We start from the raw sequence: 23,579 nt of genomic DNA, 5'->3' as shown, positions 1-23,579 counted from the left end.
GTTGTAAAAGACATTTTGGGGGAGATTTACCAAATCTCCACGCAATGCAGTGCAACACCCCCCACGAGTCTGCGATGCGTTGCGAGACAAGGAGGGAGCAGGAGAGCACCATCTTTTCAAAGATATGGCTCTCACCTTCCCTTTCCCTTGCTCCAGCACTGATCACAGCAGCCCTGCGCTGTGCACACACCTTAGCACCAGAGCTCTAGGGAGTGTGTGTATGAGCCCAGCATAGGTTTTGTACAGGAAGGACACCCTTCCTGTACAAAATACTATGCCTAGACTCGAGGAAAAGCTTTTCCCACTTTGTATGCGTGTTGCACAGTGCAGCACGCATGCAAAGTCAGAAAAGGAAGAAGAAATAAAATCATTTCTCCTTCCTTGAGCCTAGTTTAAAAGGGCGCAGTTTTCTCATGTTAAACCCAATCTACTGTATTTGGTAAATTGGGTTTAGCGTGAGAAACGTTGGGTGGTTGCACGGGAACACCAATCCACCACCCTTGGCAGGCCACCATGTAATGTAAGAAAAGGCAGTGCTTTACCAGTGTTCACAGAGTAACTTAGCAAAGTAAGGGCGCTCACGGAGCACTCAAGTGCTAAGGGTATAGCTTAAGATAGACGCATATGGTCAAGATTTCATTTAAACAACAATAGATTTTAGAAAAAGAGATGGATCAGGTTGGGCTGTGAAATTTCCAGTAACTCTTTAGGAAGTATACTACAAAAGTAACTTCATTCACACACTTCTTCTCGTTCCTTTCCTATTCACTTAAGATCATCTCAAATGCCAACTCCTGTCTTTACCTTGCTGTTCATAAGTCACCTTTGACACTTTCAACAGCTCCCTTGTTCCAAGCACTTCTGATTCCTTCTAACCTAGAAGATTGGAATATTATTGTGAGTTGAGGGGGTTTCCTATTGCCATAACATCTGCCAATCTCCCTGAAATAACACAGGCCAGGCACGAGGAGAATCTGATGCCAACAATGCAATAACACAGGCCAGGCACTAGGAGAATCGGATGCAAACAATGCAATAACACAGGCCAGGACCTGGGAGAATCTGAGGCAAACAATGCAATAACACAGGCCAGGCACTAGGAGAATCTGACGCTCAAAATGCAATAACACAGACCAGGCACTAGGAGAATATGATGCAAGCAATGCAATAACACAGGCCAGGCACCAGGAGAATCTGACCCTCAAAATGCAATAACACAGACCAGGCACTAGAAGAATATGAAGAAACAATACACTAACACAGGCCAGGCACCAAGAGAATCTGATGCAAAGAATGCAATAAAACAGGTCAGGCACTAGGGTTGATGCAAAGAATGCAATAACACAGGTAAGGCACTAGGAGAATCTGATGCAGACAATGCCATAACATAGGCCAGGTACTGGGATTGACGCAAACAATGCACTAACCCAGGCCAAGCACAAGAGGAATCTTATGCAAACAATGCAATAACACAGGCCAGGCACTAGGATTGATGCAAACAATGCAATAACACAGGACTGGCACTAGGAGAATCTAATGCAAACAATGCCATAACACAGACCAGGCACTATGTGAATCTGATGCAAGCAATGCAATAACACAGGCCAAGTAATAGGATTGATACAAACAATGCAATAACACAGCCAGGTACTAGGATTGAAGCAACCAATGCAATAACACAAGCCAAGTACTAGGAGAATCTGATGCAAACAATGCAATAACACAGGCCAGGAACTAGGAGAATCTGACACTCAAAATGCAATAACACAGGTCATGCACTAGGTGAATCTGATGCAAACAATGCAATGACACAGCCCAGGCATAACGAGAATCTGATACAAACAATGGAATAACACATGCCAGGCACTATAAGAATCTGATGCAAACAAAGCAATAACACAGGCCAGGCACTAGTAGAATCTGATGCAAACAAGGAAACAACACAGGCCAGGCACTAGGATTGATGCAAACAATACAATAACAAGGACCAGGCACTAGGTGAGTCTGATGAAACATTGCAATAACAAAGACCAGGCACTATGTGAATCTGATTAAAGCAATGCAATAACACAGGCCAAGTAATAGGAGTGATACAAACAATGCAATAACAAAGGGCAGGCACTAGGGTTGATGCAAACAATGCAATAACATGGGCCAGGCACTACGATTGATGCAAACAATGCAATAACAGAGGCAAGGCCCTAGGAGAATCTGATGCAAACAATGCCATAACACAGCCTAGGTACTGGGATTGAAGCAAACAATGCAATAACACAGGCCAGGCACTAGAGGAATATTATGCAAACAATGAAATAACAAAGGCCAGGCACTAGGAGAATCTGACGCTCAAACTGCAATAACAAAGGCCAGGCACTAGGAGAATCTTATGCAAACAATGCAATAATATAGGGCAGGCACTAGGAGAATTTTATGCAAACAATGCAATAACATGGGCCAGGTATTAGGAGAATCGGATGCAAACAATGCAATAAGACAGGCCAGGTACTAGGATTGGAGCAACCAATGCAATAACACAGGCCAGTCACTAGGGTTGATGCAAACAATGCAATAACACAATCCAGACACTAGAGGAATCTTATGCAAACAATGCAATAACACAGGCCAGGCACTAGGGTTGATGCAAACAATGCAATAGCATGGGCCAGGCACTAAGAGAATTTGATGCAAACAATGCAATAACATGGGCAAGGCATTAGGAGAATCTGATGCAAACAATGCAATAACACAGGCCAGGCAATAGGGTTTATGCAAAGAATACAATAACACGGGTGAGGCACTAGGAGAATCTGATGTAGACAATGCCATAACATAGGCCAAGCACAAGAGGAATCGTATGCAAATAATGCAATAACACAGGCAAGGCACTAGGATTGATGCAAACAATACAATAGCAAGGGCCAGGCACTATGTGAATCTGATGCAAACAATGCAATAACACAGCCAGGTACTAGGATTGTAGCAAACAATCCAATAACACGGGCCAGGCACAAGGAGAATCTGATGCAAACAATGCAATAACACAGGCCAGGTACTAGTAGAATCTGATGCAAACAAGGAAACAACACAGGCCAGGCACTAGGATTGATGCAAACAATACAATAACAAGGCCCAGGCACTAGGTGAGATTGATTAAACATTGCAATAACACAGACCAGGCACTAAGTGAATCTGATGGAAGCAATGCATTAACACAGGCCAAATAATAGGAGTGATACAAACAATGCAATAACAAAGCCAGGCACTAGGGTTGATGCAAACAATTCAATAACAAAGGCCAGGCACTAGGGTTGGTGCAAACAATTCAATAACACAGGCCAGTCACTAGGATTGATGCAAACAATGGAATAACACAGGCAAGGCACTAGGAGAATCGGATGCAAACAATGCCATAACACAGGCTAGGTACTGGGATTGAAGCAAACAATGCAATAACACAGGCCAGGAACCAGGAGAATCTGACGCTCAAAATGCAATTACACAGGCCAGGCACTAGCAGAATCTGATGCAAACGATGCTATAACACAGGCTAGGTACTGGGATTGAAGCAAACAATGCAATAACACAGGCCAGGCACGGGGAGAATCTTATGCAAACAATACAATACCACAGGGCAGACACTAGGATAATCTAATGCAAACAATGCAATAACACAGGCCAGGCATTAGGACAGGGGTCTCCAAACCGGTCCTGGAGGGCCGGATCCATGCCAGATTTTTAAAATAACTACATGTATCTCAATGGGGATATCCCAAAAATCTGGCATGGATCCGGCCCTCCAGGACCGGTTTGGAGACCCCTGCATTAGGAGAATCTGATGCAAACAATGCAATAACACAGGCCAGGTCCTGGGATTGAAGCAAACAATGCAATAACATGGGCCAGGCACTAGGAGAATTTTATGCAAACAATGCAATAACACAGGCCAGGCATTAGGAGAATCTGATGCAAACAATGCAATAACACAGGCCAGGTACTGGGATTGAAGCAAACAATGCAATAACGGGCCAGGCACTAGGAGAATCTGATGCAAACAATGCAATAACACAGGCCAGGTACTGGGATTGAAGCAAACAATGCAATAACATGGGCCAGGCACGAGGAGAATTGTATGCAAACAATGCAATAACATGGGCCAGGCATTAGGAGAATCTGATGCAAACAATGCAATAAGACAGGACAGGACTAGGAGAATCAGATGCAAGAAATGCAATAACACAGGCCAGGCACTAGGGTTGATGCAAACAATGCAATAACACAGGCCCGGCAATAGGATTGATGCAAATAATGCAATAACACAGGTCAGGTACTAGGGTTGATGCAAACAATGCAATAACACAGATCAGGCACTAGGATTGATGCAAACAATGCAATAACACAGGCCGTCAGGACTAGGAGAATCTGAAGGAAACAATGCAATACCACAGGCCAGGCACGAGGAGGAACTGATGCAAACAATGCATTAACACAGGACAGGCTCTAGGAGAATCTGATGCAAACAATGCAATAACACAGGCCGGGCACAAGCATAATCTGATGCAAACAATGCAATAACACAGGACAGGCTCTAGGAGAATTTTATGCAAACAATGCAATAACACAGCGCAGGCACTAGGTGAATCTGATGCAAACAATGCAATAACACAGAACAGGCTCTAGGAGAATCTGGTGAAAACAATGCAATAACATGGGCCTGGAACTAGGAGAATATGATGCAAACAATGCAATGACACAGGCCAGGCACTAGTGAAATCTGATGTAACCAATGCAATAACACAGGCCAAGCCATAGGAGAATCTTATGCAAACTATGACATTACACATGCCAGGTACTGGGATTGAAGCAAACAATGCAATAACACGGGTGAGGCACTAGGAAAATCTTATGCAAACAATGCCATAACACAGGCCAGGCACTAGAAGAATCTTATGCAAACTATGCCATTACACATGCCAGGTACTGGGATTGAAGCAAACAATGCAATAACACGGGTGAGGCACAAGGAGAACCTGATGCAGACAATGCAATAACACAGGCCAGGCACTAGGAGAATCTTATGCAAACAATGCAATAACACAGGCCAAGCACTAGGAGAATCTTATGCAAACTATGCCATTACACATGCCAGGTACTGGGATTGAAGCAAACAATGCAATAACACGGGTGAGGCACAAGGAGAATCTGATGCAGACAATGCAATAACACAGGCCAGGCACTAGTAGAATCTGATGCAACCAATGCAATAACACAGGCCAGGCACTAGGAGAATCTTATGAAAACTATGCCATTACACATGCCAGATACTAGGATTGAAGCAAATAATGCAAAAACACAGGTGAGGCACTAGGAGATTCTGATGCAAACAATGCAATGCAGGGCTCGACAAATCTGGAAAATGGAACTAGTCCTGCAGGTCTAGTACTTAAAAAAAACTCCTCGACCTAACAGTAACCTGACAAGATTTAAAGGCCTCTTTATTGCTTATTTGCTTTGTGAGCAATAAAAAGGCCTTTAAATCTTGTTATCTTGTCACATTTGCTCCATTTTCAAAGACGTAGGACAAAAGTTAGTATATTTTCCTACTCGCCAGAAAGGGCGAGTAGGACCTAAAAATAGCTCGACCTCATAAAATTTACCTCGAAATGCGAGCGGTCGAGTGGATTTGTCGAGCCCTGCAATGACTCAGGCCAGGCACGAGGAGAATCTGACACAAACAATTGTATAACACATGCCAGACACTAGAAGATTCTGATGCAAACAGTGCAAGAACATAGGCCAGGCACTCGGAGAGTCTGACGAAACACTGCAGTAACACAGGCTAGGCACAGGGAGAATCTGATGCAAACATTGCAATAACACCGGCCGGGCACTAGGAGAATCTAATGCAAACAGTGCAATAACACGGGCCAGGCACCATGAGAATTTGAAGCAAACAATGCAATAACACAGGCCAGGCACTAGGAGAATCTAATGCAAACAGTGCAATAACACGGGCCAGGCACCATGAGAATTTGAAGCAAACAATGCAATAACACAGGCCAGGCACTAGGAGAATCTGAGGCAAACAATGCAATATCACAGGCCAGGCACCAATGGGATTGCATCCAGTGAGTTACTAACAGAAAGTGTTCAGTGTCTAGCCGCAGGAAAAGTTCTATACTGTCTGTAAGTTCTTTTGACAGGTGAGCATGTAATAGCTGCAGGATCCAGGGTACTGTGTGGACAAGAGGGAGGGAGAGCAAAGACTAGTTTCATATGGACTGAAGCATGGGAAAACGAGCAATATTTCAAGGAAGTATTTAACATATAGTAAATCATGCAAAGTAAAAAAATGATGGGCCAGGTATGGGATATTACGTGCAAAGTGGTGTCCGAGAGATTATAATCTTCCCTACAAGGCTCATCTGCTTTACAAAGAATTTCAATACGAGGAGTGACTCTAAAAAGCAGCGGCAGAGCATGCAGTGAGAGGAAAGAATGCAGATTGTCACTAATGTTATGGAACAGCGCACAACTTTAGAGGCTACGTAGATACAAGGGAGGCACCCAAAATGAAAATGGGCTCTGCACCTCACATGAATCTAGTACACGGAAGCGCCTTTACAAACAGACTAAACATCCTTGGTGGGTCCGAGGGGAGAAGGAGGGGCTCAGAACACAAACATAGAAGAAAGAGCAAGTAGGTGTTCAGGGGCACGTTACTGGAAACTGACTACTGTAGTTAATAGTGTCATGGAGTGGTTGTGGGGACAGTAGTACCCTACAACAAGCAGCTTTTACCCCACGGCTAAAAGAAAAGGTCTCAACCTTCTTCTAACTTTTTCCATAAAATGAAAATATTAGTGGGAAGGCACTTATAAATATGCTCAATACATGTTGCACATGCTGTAAAAAAAACTTGGGGAAATGCAACAGGAGTATAACCCGTAGAACAGATTGAGATCTGAGTGTACATATGCATAAAACAATATTTCAATTGGATTCACTAGAGCGGCAGATATATTTGCATGTACAGGACATTACAAAGAACATGGATGACAAAGGAAGAGTGACTCAGATATTTCAGTTTTTAGAAGTGCATATAGCATCATATATTTAAGGACATATTTTATACAAAACAGTCAAAAGCAGCACTGGAGGCATATAATGCGGTGGCAACCCAAGGGGGCTTTATGCACTAAGTGATAGAGAAACAAAGAGTGACGCGTGAGTGACATGTGGGTGAACACAGCGAGGGACGCAAGGTGACACCGTGAAAAAACAGTTTATACAAAAATGATGGTTCGTCCTCAGTGAATGAGTAATTGATGTTAGATTATAACCAAAGAAGATGATGCTCCATGAGTCGCGCTGTATTGAGGGTCAGTCTTCACCTAAACTGTTGCTTCGAGTTATGCTGCTAGGACTGGTTTACTGAAAAACAGCAACTTATGGAACATACAATTGGAAGAAGACATATGATTACGTCCGTTTTTGGATGAAGAAATAAATTATTGGATGTTCGATAGACTTACTTACATTATTATTGTACATGTCGCTGGCCATTCAAGAGCGGTTTTAACGGTGATTAGCCCTGAGGAAGTCCGCGGCTTACACCACCAAGGACAAAACATGTGTTGGAGGCTAGACCTTGCGCTTTGAAGAAATATTACAAATTAAAAAAGAAGATTGAGAAGATCAACTTGTCTTTTAAGGACTCTTTATTGGGAATATAAGCTCAGGATATATTGTTTGTTTGGTTTAATGGTATGGTTTTCCACGCCATTTCGTGAACGGTGGATGGCTGGTACCTTATCCTTTGAGCTTTAATTACGTGGATTCAACTTACTACTTCACTACTGTGCACAATTGTCACCCAGCCATCCTTTTCTTTGTGTAATATTATTCTCATAACAAAATGTACTTATTTCAAGTTTGGCTTGCATATTTTACAAGAAGGGTATAAAGCAACAACTGATAGCCAACATTATAAAGCTTACCAACTTGTCTTATAAAGGTTATGGTACTTTTAGAACAACACAAAGGTCAAGGAAAAGCAGAAGTATCAAGGTAGACAGTGTATCCGCAATGACGAACAATAAACCCTTATTAGCAGTGACCACATAAGAACCGTCTCCAGGTAGGAGCGTCTAATCACAAAAGTTTCTGCAAATACGGCGAACGACTACAGCGCATCAAACTGTGACTATGACTATGACATTGGTCTATCAAAACATTTAAATTCTGCGTTTTTTCTTCTCGTTAGATGTTGATCCTGGAAGATAAAGGTCGATGGGTTTCGGGCTTGTGCTTTATGCACGCTTTAGGACTTCGCAAACAAATGTTAAACATCGCACCATTTTGAGGAGGCCATTGGGGTGAGAGTGGGTTGCGTAAAATGGAGCGCCACAATAAAACAACTGTTCGAAGGAGTACTGGGGTTACCAGCTTCTCAAAAGGCATGTCCTCTGTTTAGATATCTGTCCAGAGGGCCAGAGACCTGAGTGGGGCAATTAATGTAAGCAATGGCACTGAGCCGCCATGGCTAATTTGTAACTCGAGTCAGTTTGCTTGTGTGGTGTCGGCAAAGATTCGCAACATGCTGATATGGTTGGGTTGGGTTGCGAACACGTCCCACAAACTGGCATGTGGACACTCAATACGGGATCCTTGATGCCCGACAGCTCCTGCCACCCAGCACCAAACAATAAGGACTTGTATAGCTGAGCTGTGTGTGCCCTGCCAGGCTGTTCCAGTTGTACTGGCATCACCGATCTGCACTAGATGAGTGCGGGCAATGGAGTAGACCACCCGAGGGCGCGACAAACCTGGAGGTTCCCGGTGACAAAGAGTAATTCTTTTTAAGGTTACTGTGAGGTTGTTACCAGTACTTCTGAAATGCATTATTTTCATGGAAACCTAAATAAAGGTAAACACTAGCTACAGTAGGATTGTGGTTACTACAAATTTAACATCTGACAGCATGGTAAGCATTTACACATTCTCTCATGTTGAAAATTATGCGCGACTGATCTAAAACTCTGTACAGCCCATCCTATAATTTGTGTAGCGTATTTATATGTTGTTTAATTCTTTGTGCTATTGGCTTTTATATTCAAAGTGCAGTCTCTCACAGGTAGGGATGTCATACCACTGTGAATATACAAGTCACTATTCACTAGTGCACCAACCAGGATTCAAATTAGCGACCCTCCAGTCTGAGACGAAGATATCAGAAATTATAACACTAAACAACTGACCACTTCATACAGAACAGTTTACCTTGCATTTACTCTTCATTTTAGATGTGTACATTAGATTACAATTCCACCCACTGCACCCTGATTGGCAGGACCCTCGCCCAGCTCAAAGTTCTGCTGCAGTATATTGTGGCTTTACAAATGAAGGCTAAAATAAATAAATGTAAATATCAGAGACCAATTGTTTTACAGGAAGACAACAATATAGACTGGCTGGGCCCTGCTTGGTCACTCTATCCCCCACCTTGCCCAAAGCCCGTGCACCCTTGCCGTGAGAGACGGAACTGCAAGTGACTCTTGTATCCTGGTTTTATTTTAGCATCAGCACAGAGAAGATACTGTGTGCGCACTGCATGACTAGGCCCAAAATTGACCCTAAGCCCCAGAGCCTGGCTCTCGGGACATAGACAGACACTAAAAGTACACTGTTGGTGAGGCAAAGACTATGGTCTGAGTCCCTCCCCACCTACAGTGAATGGTGGTGGCAGCGTGCCATGTTCTTAGAGGTCACAAGCTGAACAGGCCATTTTACCTGTCAAAGGGTGGCCGCGATGCCTACAGGGCATTGCGTAAAGTTCCATTCATGTGTCATGACCAGACCCTGCATTGGCATCCCGTTTGAATTTCGAGACGTGTCTTTATAATATAAGGTAGCAGGGCTCTATATTGTTTACACATGTGTAAGCATGTTGTTACCAGTCGCATCCATGTGCGATTGCCCATCCTCTAACATGGCACAAGATGGGCAATATTGTCAGCAATCCATACGAGAAGGGTGTAACTTTGGACACAAGGGTGGAGGGATGGAGTCAGGACCGCCTTTTAGAAGGTTTACACTTACTGTGCTCATGTTGCAAGTATTCCTGCATGGAGGCAGCATCATCACTACCTGCTGTGAGCAGCCATCACCCTGCACAAAGTCCTTGTTTGTGCCGCAGAAGAAAATGGACAATGAAATGCAACCCGGGAAACCAGTAAACCCAGACAGGGAATACGCCTTCAGGGTCTGAAAATACCGCAGAAAAGTGGGTCACAGACATATTGGCTTTGTTGTAACTCAAGTTGCATTACTGCCCGACACAAAGAGCTGCTGTTTCAAGATAAGTATCACTGTTAGTGACTCCCCCGTAGGTAAGGGCACATTGCCTGGTTTCTGCAAGTCTTCCGGGACAAAACTATTGCCTCGGGCAGTGGTCCATGTGAGCTGCCTGTCTGATGAGAGGGAAGAGGAGAGAGCCTTGTCCGGCAGAAGTCTGCCTGCCCTTTGAGGAGGACCAGCAGCAGAGCCCGCTGTGAGGAAAGGCCCAGAAGGCACAGAGGAAATGTGGCAGAGTGCAGAAAAGTCCTGCCACTGTCAACTGCTAAATTAAAACGCTGATTCGGAGACCGCAGACCGAAGATGCAGACAACCACTGCTCACTCTACCATTGTTGCACTTCTGCAATAACACCAGCACCTCAGACCCAAGATGGAGATCCTCCCACCGCGACTGCTCAACCTTCTGCCATGAGTACTGGGGCAGACATCTCAACGTGTCGTCATGGAGACACTGTCACACCAGCGAGATGCCCATGAAGAGGAACTCAAAGGGACAGCGATGGGTTGTCCTTCTGCCCCACAGTTGGTCATACTATTCATGGCCAAATTTGAGGAGAGGTTTATCTATGATAACAATCCATTTGTGCATCATATCCGAAAATTGTTTCGGTTTATTGATGGAATTGTTTGCATTTGGGATGGACAAGATGATATCTTAAATGTGTTTAATGAATGGTTGAATGCCAGATCAGTAGATATAAAATTTTGTGTGTTAAGTAGGCAGTCACCTATCAAATATTTGGATGTAGCGGTCTTTGGCCACAATGGCCGATTATGAACTACATTGTTTACCAAATCAATGGTTAGGAACAATGCCCTGCATTATACTAGTCATCATCCAGGCAGTTTATGTGACAATTTGCCTTCGGGCCAATTTCTCCGGATAAGACGGAATTGCTCAGGTAAAAGTGATTATTTCATGAATGCAGAAATTCTTGTGCACAAATTAAAGGAAAGCTGATACCCAAATAAATTGCTGAAAAATACGAAGAAACGTGATTGGTGGAGTCCAAGTTAGACCCTTCTGGAAAAAAGACCAGCAAATGACAAGTAAGAATTCATGGTATGCTTCTCCACATTTTGTTCAAGACTACCTATAGGAAAGTGGGTTTCTGTTGTAGTAATCCCCCACTTTATGCCAGACCACTGATGCACTTTGACTTGATGTGCCCTGGGACCCTGCCAATCAGGTCCCCAGGGCCTGTGTACTTTCCCCAAAACTAACCCAATGGCCATCTTTGGCCACAGTTCAGCCCCTGGTAAATAGTACCACAGGTACCCAGGGCACTGTGACCAGGGAAAACCTCTAAGGGCTGCAGAACTTATTTTGCCACCCTCTGAGGCCCTCTACCTCTACACACACACACACACTGGCTTTGCAGGCTGCGTGTTTTGATGCAGAACAAAGTGAAGAGTCGCCATGGCACACATCCCTGTGGGCCATGCCTACAACCCACTGCCCTGGCCTAGATCAGCCACCCCTTCAGCTGAGTGCACTATACCCGTAGTGAGGGTACAGGTGAATGAGCCCTGTACCCCTACAGTGGTGAAGTCCATTCTTAGGCATTGTAATTGCAGTGTTGCCATTAAGAGTATATGGTGCTGGGAGTTTGTCATTTCGAACTCCACACCATAATGGCTACACTGAAAACCTGGGAAGTTTGGTATCAAACTTCTCAGCATATTAAACCCACACTGATGCCAGTACCTCATGTATTTTTATCTGAAGTGTTTTAGTGCCCCAAATTATATTTTGTACTGGAGAATTAAAATTAGAACTGTTTATAGGGAGTCACATATATAATCTCCTTTTTAAGTAAAAACACAATAACATGAGTTGTATTTTTTTATATTAAAGCTATTATGTGGAATTTCTTTCTTGGTGGTATATATGTATAATTAACGGATCTTGAGTAGATGTGATTGAGTAGAGTGGATTGAATAGTGGTAGACTCCAAGAGGATATTTTATTTTCTACTCTTCAATAAAGATCAGATCTCCAGAGGACAGCGGACCTGTCCAGAAAACCTTTAACTTTAAGGATTTCGAACAATTGAACTCTGAAGTTCCGTCGTCTGACCTTCTCAACTCTCAACGAACATCCAGGCCTGGCCACTGTGACTATAAACCTGTCAATTTATAAAGACATGTTTTCTTTTTGTTTTCAGTTTCTCAAAGGTGTCAGCCCAGTGTGGGTAGGGTATGCCTCTGCTGGAGTTCACAGGCCTAAGGGTTCATTCCTGGTATAAAGGGGGCGCTCCAGCCCAGTGCCCCAGGCGATCTGAATGGCGTCTGAGTTGAGCCCATTCACCTAAACTCAGGCCATAGGCTGTGTGTCCAGCAGCTTCCTACGTGATCTTAAACTCCCTGAGCCTAAATGTCTCAATCATAAAAGGCTATTCCAGGAAGTCAAACGCCTTATCGGCATCACTAGCCTTCATGTGTGCGTTTTCCTGATGCAGCACTGCGAATACCGTCCTTAGATGAACCGTTGTGGATTTATGTGGGACAAATCCGAACTGTACCAGGGAGACTATTCTCTCTCATAGGAGGGATAGCCGAGTCGCATCACCTCAGGCATGAATTTATTGTCACAGTGAAGCAGTGACAGAGAGCGATAAGAGATTCACTTAGCCGGGTCTGTCCCAAGCTTGGGGGCACTGATATGATTGTGTCACTTATAGACAGCAGCGTCACACCACCCTTTAATGCCTCGGTGTTAGAAATGGGAATTTCTGGTTGGCTAAGGATTGCGCCAAAGCCAGGCAGAAACCACCATTCTAGTCAGGGCAAGGAAGTCACCCGCCAAGATAACCCCTGCTCACCCGCTTGGTAGCTTGGCACGAGCAGTCAGACTTATCTCAGAGGCGATATGTAAAGCATTTGCGCACGCACCCACCAGTAACAACATCCCAGGCCCCCCTCAAAAGGAACTCCACACAAGGTTATATAAAAATAGCCTTTGTATTATCAGAATCATAATCACAGGATGTACATTGTGCCAACTGGCACGGGCAATATTTACAAGGGATTATATACATGGGACAGGGCCACATGGACCACGGTCAGGAATAAGCACTTTTAGAACTAGCATTTGTAGAATTAGCACTTTGTAGAAGTAACACTTTTAGAACATAGCACTTAGAACCTAGAATGCTTGTAGCCCCAAAAAGCAAATGTAGCACACAACCAGTAACTACTGCTAACAGGTAAGTACCACCTACGCAACCCTGACTACCTTAGGAAAGTATCAAGCAGGGAACCATGAACTCACTAGCATAACGATACTAGATAAAACAACCACCTATGCATGAAAATACATTTAGGGGTTTAGGCCTGAAGCTTCACACATAATGCATAAAAACACATTCAGAGGTGTCAGAACACAGGGTGCGCAAAACATACTACACACAGCACATTTCCTAACACTCAAAGCATTAGCGCATGAACCATAATAGCATATAAATCACATTTAGCGCAGAAATCACATGTAGCACATAACTCACATTAAAGTCCAGGTTGCGCCACTGCGCCAGAACCTAAACGTAGCAGCTGCCCACTACTTGCTGGGCAGCTGGGGACAAGAGCAGGGCCTAAACGCTGCAGCTGGCACTAAGTGCTGCACAGTTGAGGAAGGCCAAAGTAGGGGAAAGGAGTGCGCCTCACTCCTCAGTCCAGAGAACACATGTCCCTAGGAAGGAAGGAACCTAAACGGTGCAGCTGCCCACTACTTGCTGGGCCGCTGGGGAACGAACTGCAGCATGGGCTCTCACTAGCCCTCAGGAACCAAAACTGCCCAAAGGCTGGAGCCCTCTAGGCTCTGAGCCAACACTTGCCCATCGGTGGAGCCCTCTAGGCTCTAAAACAATGTGCCCCTAGGAGCCCTCTAGGCTCTTAAAAATAATGGGGCCTCGTGGGAGCCATCTGGGCTCGGGGACCATCATGCCGACTGTGGGGGGCGGCCCGCTGCCAGCCGGGGCCGCTCTACCTCCCATAATACCCCCGAGATATTGGAGCCCGCAGGCTCGAACTAACAATGCCCCCAATGTGGGCATTGTTCTTAGGCTCGAGATACAAAATGCCCCCAGGTGCCTTCTAGGCTCTAACTACCAACATGTGGGAGAACAGTTGAGCGCAGCTCTACCACTGACAGGGGGGGCCCACCAAGACGCCTGCACTCACCGATCACCCTTAAAGAGGAGCAGAGAAGCCCCGCGGAGACGCCGCCTCCCTGAGCAACCGGTGAGTGCAGGCGTCTTGGTGGGCACCCCCTGTCGCTCAGGGAGGCGGCGCCCCCGCTGGGCTTCTCTGCTCCTCTTTCAGGGTGGCCGGCGGGGCTCTCTGTCACAGGGGCTCCCTCCTCTGCACGGGAGCCCCGCAACACTGGTGCGGCATTGCTGGCGGCCCAGGGGCTCTCCCTCACTCCTGGGAGACCCGGGCCGCGGGGAGGCCATGACTTGGCCGGCTTTTCTTTCGTCTTCTCAGCGGCGGCCCCGGGCAGCCAATCTTAGCGCGGCAGCGGGCGGGACTTCCTTGAAGCAAGCGGAAGTCCCGCCCGCTCCAGGCGCCCGGCTGCCTGACTTCCGGTTTGGGTGGCATTTTCCTTCCCGGTGAAGCGGCGGTGAAACTAAGGAGCATAAAATAAGGGGTGGGCACCCTCGGTGAAGGAAATAAACATAGAAGCGGTGTGGGTACCCGCTAAGGCGCATCTGAAAAGGGGTGGCACCCTTATTAAAAAAATATCATAACGGGCATAATGCAGGGTGGGCACCTGCGATGAAGGGGCCACAGGGGGAATCCCTACGCTCGGGATTCCCTCGCACAGGGCCACAGGGGAAAGGAGCCCAGCGCTCCCCGGGTGCCAACAGGTAGCATCAAGTCCTGGGGCAAGGGCAACAGCAAGGAAAAAGGTCCTGGAGGTCAGGGGGGCATGTAGGGCCCAGGGGCCAGCACACAGGGCACTCCAGGAAGGAGACAGCCCCCATGGCGGTCCCTCCTGGGCCCCACCATCAGCCAGGCCCCCTCTGTCAGGATTCAGGAAGTAGAAGGGTCCTCCAGGCATCCAGGGGCTGGGAAGGGCCCAGGGAGGCAAGCCTTCCCCTGGGCCCTAGCAGCAGCACGCCCCTGGTAGATTCAAGTTGAGCACAAGAACCTTTTACAAGAGGACATTGCCCCTTTTTATACAGAGAAATCCCTTTGTCTGTGTCTGTAGGGTGGGGGAAAAACCAGTCGCAGCTGGTTTTGGAGCACTTTGTTTTTCTCAGCCCCTCTCCCTATTCCTTGGCCAGGCTAGGGTCATCCGTCGCACCACAGGGGGCGGAGCGAGCATTGTGTGGGGAAGCCCAGCCCTATTCAGGTTCCAGGTGCACTCCTCCCTCACATCAGTATGCTAATCTCTCCACTCACCACTGGGGCAGACCCATCCTGACTCCTGGAGCCAGGCTCACCAGCCAGCACTTCTAGAAGTGGTACTTCCACACTAGACACATTTATGCCACGCACATCATAGCGCAGCATTAAATCACACGAGTCCGCACATACCAAACTCGCACCTGCTCTCCCCATGCATCAGGAACTGACATGGACACATACATTCCCCATGCATTCCTATGGGAGGGCAGGTAAACCTCACACATGCACTCAGAGAGCGCACGCACTTTACACTGTGCCACAGTGCTAAAGTGCGCAAAGACTAGAAATCATTATAATTATGGACCACTAAAAGGCAAAAAGTTCAGGGGTGAACCTGCCAGAAGGGCCAAGTCCAACACTAGGCATACACATCCAGCAGATATGCACCCAGTATTTATTTCTAAGATTTGTAAAACTCCACGCCTGACCTTCGGATCCCAAAGCCTTTCGTCCTCCTAGGGCGTCTATAGCTGCAACGATCTGTTGCCCAGAGATCTTATGACTGGATGTGAGAGCAAATTAATATAGCACTGAACAACTAGTTCGGCAAAGAAGTGTCCTAGCGCTAGTATAAGCACATAAGTATCAAAATCCCACAGCCCCTGAACATGAACAGAAAGGTTTTGATCTGTTTCCTGAAGAAACTCATGTTTTCTTGGGCACACAGAGCAGGTGAGAGGGCATTCCATTCCAGGTACCTGCAGTCACCACAGGCAGGGAGCAGCCATCTATTCTGATTTAGTAAACGTAGATACTTTACGCAGCAAAGCATGACGGGTTCTCACCACTTGGCCAGCTGATACCAGGCAATAAGCGAGGATATATAAGAATGAACCCCCTGATTGTAGAGCATTCATGACAGAAAGTGCATTATATTGACATCTTTTCAGGGCAGGAAGCTGGTGCAATTTGACCAGTTTGTTGGAGATCGACCTTGATTTTATAAACCTCACAACCAGCCCAACTGCTGTCTTTGTCACAGCAACAATCTATGTAGGCAATATTCAGATATGCCTACCTATAAAGTGATGCAGGAATCTTATTCTCGATAGGATCAGAACCAGAACCAGGTCCTCCTAGATGAAGCAGGGATTAATGGAAGTATTTTTCTGATAACTTTCAGCAGTCAGAAGCCTGTAGAGCAGGTGATTTTAATGTATCCTGTTAGGAACAGATGCAAGTCCACCCAAACGACCAGTTTGCTGACCTGATAGAATGGGATGGACAGAGCTCCCAAAGGCACCGGCCTCCACCCTTGTGCCGTGAGGCTCCAGTCCCAAATACCCCGATTTCAGTTTTTTTCACTGTTTAGCGCCAGGGAGTTTGAGCTCATCCAATCAGCAACTTCCAGGCTGCAGCTCCTGAAATTACTGGCCATTTTATCTGTATTTAATCATAATCCAAAAGATTTGTGTACATTTGAGTAGAGGTAATATTGAATGGCTCGATCAGGCATATTTTCTTCTAATCTAATGATTTGTGTATTATCGAGTAGAGGTGATATCAATTATCGAATGACTCGATCAGGTGTATTTTCTTCTAATCTAATGATCTGTGTATCATCTAGTAGAGGTGATATCGAATGACTCGATCAGGCTGGCCAAGTGGGCCATGTAAAGATTGAAAAGATTGTGGCTCAAAACCAGCCGGGGGAGGGGTAATTGTCTTAGGGGTTGATCTGAAGTTAGCTGATGCCACCACTTGGATCAAATCTTTCAAAAAGGATAAGAACCAAGCAGGCACTTTCCCCTAAGACCCACCATCTGCAATCTCTGTAGTAATGTGGAGTGGGAGATGGTGGCAAAGGGTGCAGACAGTTCTGATCAGATCAGAGCCCCCACCTCCCAACCCCCATACATAATGTCGCTAATATCCCACGTGGCTTTAGCTAGCTAGGTCTCTGCAGAGAGCTCTGTGGGAGCCCTGGATGGACTTTGTGCAGACGTTGGTGGGACTCAAGGTATTTGGTGAGCTGCTTTTTCAACGTGGCCTCAGTTAGATTGGTGAACATCAGGAGGAGAGAGACAGGCCGATCCTTAGAGTTAGAACTGCTGTGACTACTGAAGCAGACAACAATGGAAGTAATGTTAGCTTAAACTCTCTGATTGGCTGTATGCTGAGGTGTGACGGAGCGCAAGAACAAGAAGGTTGGGCTAGGATGTGTCCCAGAGTAATTACCAGTGGCAGAGATGAACTCAAACGTTCCACCCATCATTTTGCTTATTCATAAATACGGCAGGTGTGCCCATGTGTGGGTCCCGTGCTCACTGCACCACTGGAATGAAGTCTCACCCTGCAGTCAGTGCCCAGATATGGGTCCCGTGCTCGGTGCACCACTGGAATGAAGCCGCACCCTAGAGTCAACGCCCAGATAGGCTGAAACCAGTCTTGGGTTGATTGTGTTCCGGTTCAGAAAGGATCTGGATTGGCTCTTCAGGCTGGACTGCCCTAATGGAAGAAGTCTAAAGCTGATTTGCATATGTCTGCTTCCTGTTTGAGGCGGCATTGTGGGCCAACAACCAATTGATCTCCCTCTCAGGCTTGGCCTGGTGAGTACCTGGACGTGAGCCAGAGACTAGTGAGGAAGAGGATGTGATCAGGGCCTGTTGAGGACCAGGACGTGAGCCAGGGGCTTGTGAAGACCAGGACTTGAGCCAGGGCCTTGTGAGTACCAGGACGTGAGCTGGGGCCTTGTGAGGACCAGGAAGTAAACTGTGGCCTTGTGAGGACAAGGACGTAAGCTGGGGCCTTGTGAGGACCAGGACGTGAGCTGAGGCCTTGTGAGGACCAGGACGTGAGCCGGGGCCTTGTGAGGACCAGGAAGTGAGCTAGGGCCTGGTGAGGACCAAGCCGTGAGCCAGGGCCTTGTATGGACTAGGACATGAGACGGGGCCTTGTGAGGACCAGGTCGTGAGCCAGGGACTTGTGTGGACCAGGACATGAGCCGGGGTCTGGTGGAACTGGATGTGAGCTGGAGCCTGATGGACCAGGACGTGAGCCAGGCCTTGTGAGGACCAGGACGTAAGCGTGGGCCTGGTAGACCCGGACGTGGGCCAGGGTCTGGTGGACCACAACATTACCAGGGCCTTGTGGGGACTAGGGCGCGAGCCAGGGCCTTGTGAGGACCAGGACGTGAGCTGTAGCCTGGTAAACCAGGACTTGAGCTGGGGCCTGGTGGACCAGGATGTGAGCTAGGGCCTTGTGAGGACCAGGACATGAGCCGAGGCCTGGTGGACCAGGACGTGAGCTGGGGACTTGTGAAGACCAGGACGTGAGTGTGGGCCTTGTGGACCTTGTGAGGACCAGGACGTGAGCTTGGGCCTGGTAGACCAGAACCTGAGCCGGGGTCTGGTGGACCAGGACGTGACCCGGGGCCTTGTGAGGACCATGACGTGAGACAGGGCCTTGTGAGGATCAGGACATGAGCTGGGGCCTTGTGAGGACCAGGACGTGAGCGGGTGCCTTGTGAGAATCAGGATGTGAGCCACGGGCCTTGTGAGGATCAGGACATGAGCCGGGGCCTTGTGAGGACCAGGATGGGAGACAGGACTTGGTGGACCAGGATACTGAGCCAGCTCTCGCTCCCTTAGAGAGGCCAGACTAAACACCTGGTTTGTCCTCTCTTGCAGGACCAGGGAAGGGTCAGTCCAGAGATCCAAGGACACCAGAAACTCTGGCGCTGGACTTGCACCCCCTGTTTTTCATTGTATTTCTCCCTGAAACAGATAAAACTGTGTGAAATCTCCTTGAGAGAGATTCATATTATCACAGATCTCACTGGACTCACAATCTGCAGAAAGAGCCTAAGAATGAACACCCTTGCACATGAACTGTTCTACTCTTATCTGCCACGATGCCCTGGGAAGTACCAAATATTTCCATAGAGTAATACCCCGAATATTCATGCCTGTAATACGTAAGTGCATTCTGGGGGTTGTAGTCTTGGTTACTTTACTAAAGACAGTGGTTTAAAAAATAAACTCCATGCTCCGTTTAAATCACGTCTCACTTCACGTTTTATAGAGCACAGGGACACTGTTGCAGGCTGATACAATTGTTTCTATACATTTTTTGTGATGTCTATGTAATCTAAAACTTAGCTATGTTACTTTTACTTTAGACACGCTCCCAGATGAAGGGCACAGCGCCCGAAATGCATTGGAGTTAACAACTGAACTCGATATGAAAATATACAGTTTTTCTGTTTACTGAGCATGAAAGAAATTAAAAGAAATGAATATAATTTCTGAACGATTGGAATAAACATTATTCTTTTGGAACTATTTTTGCAAAATTGGTTTCATTTTGAACATTAGTGGAATCCTATACTGGAACCATGTAAGTGTGCCCTATGGGATGCAACCAATTACTAATTACAGAACAGGTCTCCTCTGCACCCCTGGACAGGCCTCTCCTCCTCTGCACCCCTGTACAGGCCTCGCCTCCTCTGCACCCCTGGACAGGCCTCACCTCCTCTGCACCGCTGGACTGGCCTCTCCTCCTCTGCGCTCCTCTGGACAGGCCTCTCTTCCTCTGCACCCCCTGGACAGGCATCACCTCCTCTGCACCCCCTGGACAGGCCTCACCTCCTCTGCACCCCTGGAGAGGCCTTAGCTCCTCTACACCCCTGGACAGGTCTCTCCTCCTCTGTACCCCTGGACAGGCCTTTCTTCTTCTGCACCCCTGGACAGGCCTCACCTCCTCTGTACCCCGAGGACAGGCCTCACCTCCAATGCACCCCTGGACATGCCTCTCCTCCTCTGTACGCCTGGACACCCCTGGACAGGCCTCACCTCCTCTGCACCCCTGGACAGGCCTCACATCCTCTGCACCCCTGGACAGGCCTCACCTCCTCTGCACCCCTGGACTGGCCTCACCTCCTCTGCACTCCTCTGGACAGGCCTCTCCTCCTCTGCACCCCCTGGACAGGCCTCACCTCCTCTGTACCCCCAGGACAGGTCTCACCTCCTCTGCACCCCTGGACAGGCCTCACCTCCTCTGCACCCCTGGACAGGCCTCTCCTCCTCGGTACCCCTGGACAGGCCTCACCTCCTCTGCACCCCTGGACAGGCCTTTCCTCCTCTGCCCCCCTGGACAGGCCTCACCTCCTCTGCACCCCTGGACAGGCCTCTCGGTGCTTCTCTCAGGAGCTCTCGATTAAGGATTCTCATTAAGGTCAGAGGAGCCCAGACTTCATTCCACCTCATACAGTGCCTCTCACTCCGCCCTGATCCTCGAGGCGCTATGCCAGTCCCCCGAAGAGAGACACTGCTCCCCTGGATAGGCCTCACCTCCTCTGCACCCCAGAAAGGCCTCTCCTCCTCTGCACCCCAGAAAGGCCTCTCCTCCTCTGCCCCCTGGACAGGCCTCTCCTCCTCTGCACCCCTGGACAGGCATCTCCTCCTCTGCACCCCTGCACAGGCCTCGCCTCCTCTGCACCCCTGAACTGGCATCACGTCCTCTGCACCCCTGGACAGGCCTCACCTCCTCTGCACCCATGGACTGGCCTCGCCTCCTCTGCATCCCTGGAGAGGCCTCACCTCCTCTACACCCCTGGACAGACCTCTCCTCCTCTGTACCCCGGGACAGGCCTTTCCTCCTCGGCACCCCTGGACAGGCATCTTCTCCTCTGCACCCCTGGACAGGCCTCGCCTCCTCTGCACCCTTGGACAGGCCTCACGTCCTATGCACCCCTGGACAGGCCTCACCTCCACTGCACCCCTGGACTGGCCTCGCCTCCTCTGCACTCCTCTGGACAGGCCTCTCCTCTGCACCTCCTGGACAGGCCTCACCTCTCTGCACCCCTGGACAGGCCTCACCTCCTCTGCACCCCCTGGACAGGCCTCTCCTCCTCTGCACCCCAGGACAGGTCTCATATCCTCTGCCCCTGGACAGGCCTCACCTCCTCTGCCCCTCCTCTGGACAGGCCTCTCCTCCTCTGTACCCCTGGGCAGGCCTCCCCTCTGCTTCAACCCTGGACAGGCCTCACTTCCTATGCACCCCTGGACAGGTCTCTCCTCCTCTGCACCCCAGGACAGGCCTCACCTCCTCTGCACCCCTGGACAGGCCTCTCCTCCTCGGTACCCCTGGACAGGCCTCACCTCCTCTGCACCCCTGGACAGGCCTTTCCTCCTCTGCCCCCCTGGACAGGCCTCACCTCCTCTGCACCCCTGGACAGGCCTCTCGGTGCTTCTCTCAGGAGCTCTCGATTAAGGATTCTCATTAAGGTCAGAGGAGCCCAGACTTCATTCCACCTCATACAGTGCCTCTCACTCCGCCCTGATCCTCGAGGCGCTATGCCCAGTCCCCCGAAGAGAGACACTGCTCCCCTGGATAGGCCTCACCTCCTCTGCACCCCAGAAAGGCCTCTCCTCCTCTGCACCCCAGAAAGGCCTCTCCTCCTCTGCCCCCTGGACAGGCCTCTCCTCCTCTGCACCCCTGGACAGGCATCTCCTCCTCTGCACCCCTGCACAGGCCTCGCCTCCTCTGCACCCCTGAACTGGCATCACGTCCTCTGCACCCCTGGACAGGCCTCACCTCCTCTGCACCCATGGACTGGCCTCGCCTCCTCTGCATCCCTGGAGAGGCCTCACCTCCTCTACACCCCTGGACAGACCTCTCCTCCTCTGTACCCCGGGACAGGCCTTTCCTCCTCGGCACCCCTGGACAGGCATCTTCTCCTCTGCACCCCTGGACAGGCCTCGCCTCCTCTGCACCCTTGGACAGGCCTCACGTTCTATGCACCCCTGGACAGGCCTCACCTCCACTGCACCCCTGGACTGGCCTCGCCTCCTCTGCACTCCTCTGGACAGGCCTCTCCTCTGCACCTCCTGGACAGGCCTCACCTCTCTGCACCCATGGACAGGCCTCACCTCCTCTGCACCCCCTGGACAGGCCTCTCCTCCTCTGCACCCCAGGACAGGCCTCATCTCCTCTGCCCCTGGACAGGCCTCACCTCCTCTGCCCCTCCTCTGGACAGGCTTCTCATATTCTGCCCCTGGACAGGCCTCTCCTCCTCTGCCCCTCCTCTGGACAGGCCTCTCCTCCTCTGTACCCCTGGGCAGGCCTCCCCTCTGCTTCAACCCTGGACAGGCCTCACTTCCTATGCACCCCTGGACAGGTCTCTCCTCCTCTGCACCCCAGGACAGGCCTCACCTCTTCTGCACCACTGGACAGGCCTCTCCTCCTCTGCACCCCTGGACAGGCCTCTCCTCCTCTGCTCCTCTGGACAGGCCTCACCTCCTCCGCTCCCCACTCAGGCTCAGCAGCAGTTAGAGCTGAGCTCTCCTGACCTCACCGTGAATGCCAGGGGGGAGGGTGGAAACTGATCCATGCATTAATAAATTGCAGCCAAGTGAGTTAGCAGCTCTCCTACCTGAGCAGAAACCTGTCCAGGCTCTCTCCTCCTCCTCGGGCAGATCCAGGGTCTGTGAGGGGTGAGGGGGGCGGGGTCTGTGAGGGTCTGAAGATGAAGATAACTGCCCTCCAGACAGGGCTCCTTCCTCCTCTGCAGCAGGCTGGACACACTAGGAGAGGCCGGAAGTGATGTCACCATCGCTGCTGGTGCTGTCTCTGCCACCATTGACCCAGAAGAGGAAACCCTTCTCCCTTTCATCCAACGTGCAGCTCAGTGGGTTTCATCAGCAGGCGAGGAGCGCCCTCTGGTGGCCGCTGACGGAACCGCCGCCTCCAGGCTCCAGCAGTGACTGCATTTCATACAAATAAGCATTTATACCTGTAAAAACCTGTGATTTCAGATATCACAGACGTGAATGTTTTTAAGGGTCAGACAGTTCAAGTACAGGGCCTCAT

General features: G+C 48.9%; 1 protein-coding gene across 1 annotated transcript in view; it reads right to left on the bottom strand.

The window, feature by feature from the left end:
* The window catches only part of LOC147737091 (uncharacterized), a 29,700-nt gene extending 6,403 nt beyond the window's left edge, over positions 1 to 23,297 (bottom strand). The window contains exon 1 of the mRNA XM_086963331.1: positions 23,143 to 23,297. The gene's annotated coding sequence lies outside the window, so the exon portion shown is untranslated. The remainder of the gene's footprint in view (positions 1 to 23,142) is intronic.
* Positions 23,298 to 23,579: the final 282 nt, after the last annotated feature.

Source organism: Lissotriton vulgaris, chromosome 1_1, assembly GCF_964263255.1.
Source record: "Lissotriton vulgaris chromosome 1_1, aLisVul1.2, whole genome shotgun sequence".
Taxonomy (NCBI): Eukaryota; Metazoa; Chordata; class Amphibia; order Caudata; family Salamandridae; genus Lissotriton; species Lissotriton vulgaris.
This window is presented reverse-complemented; position numbering and strand designations above follow the sequence as displayed.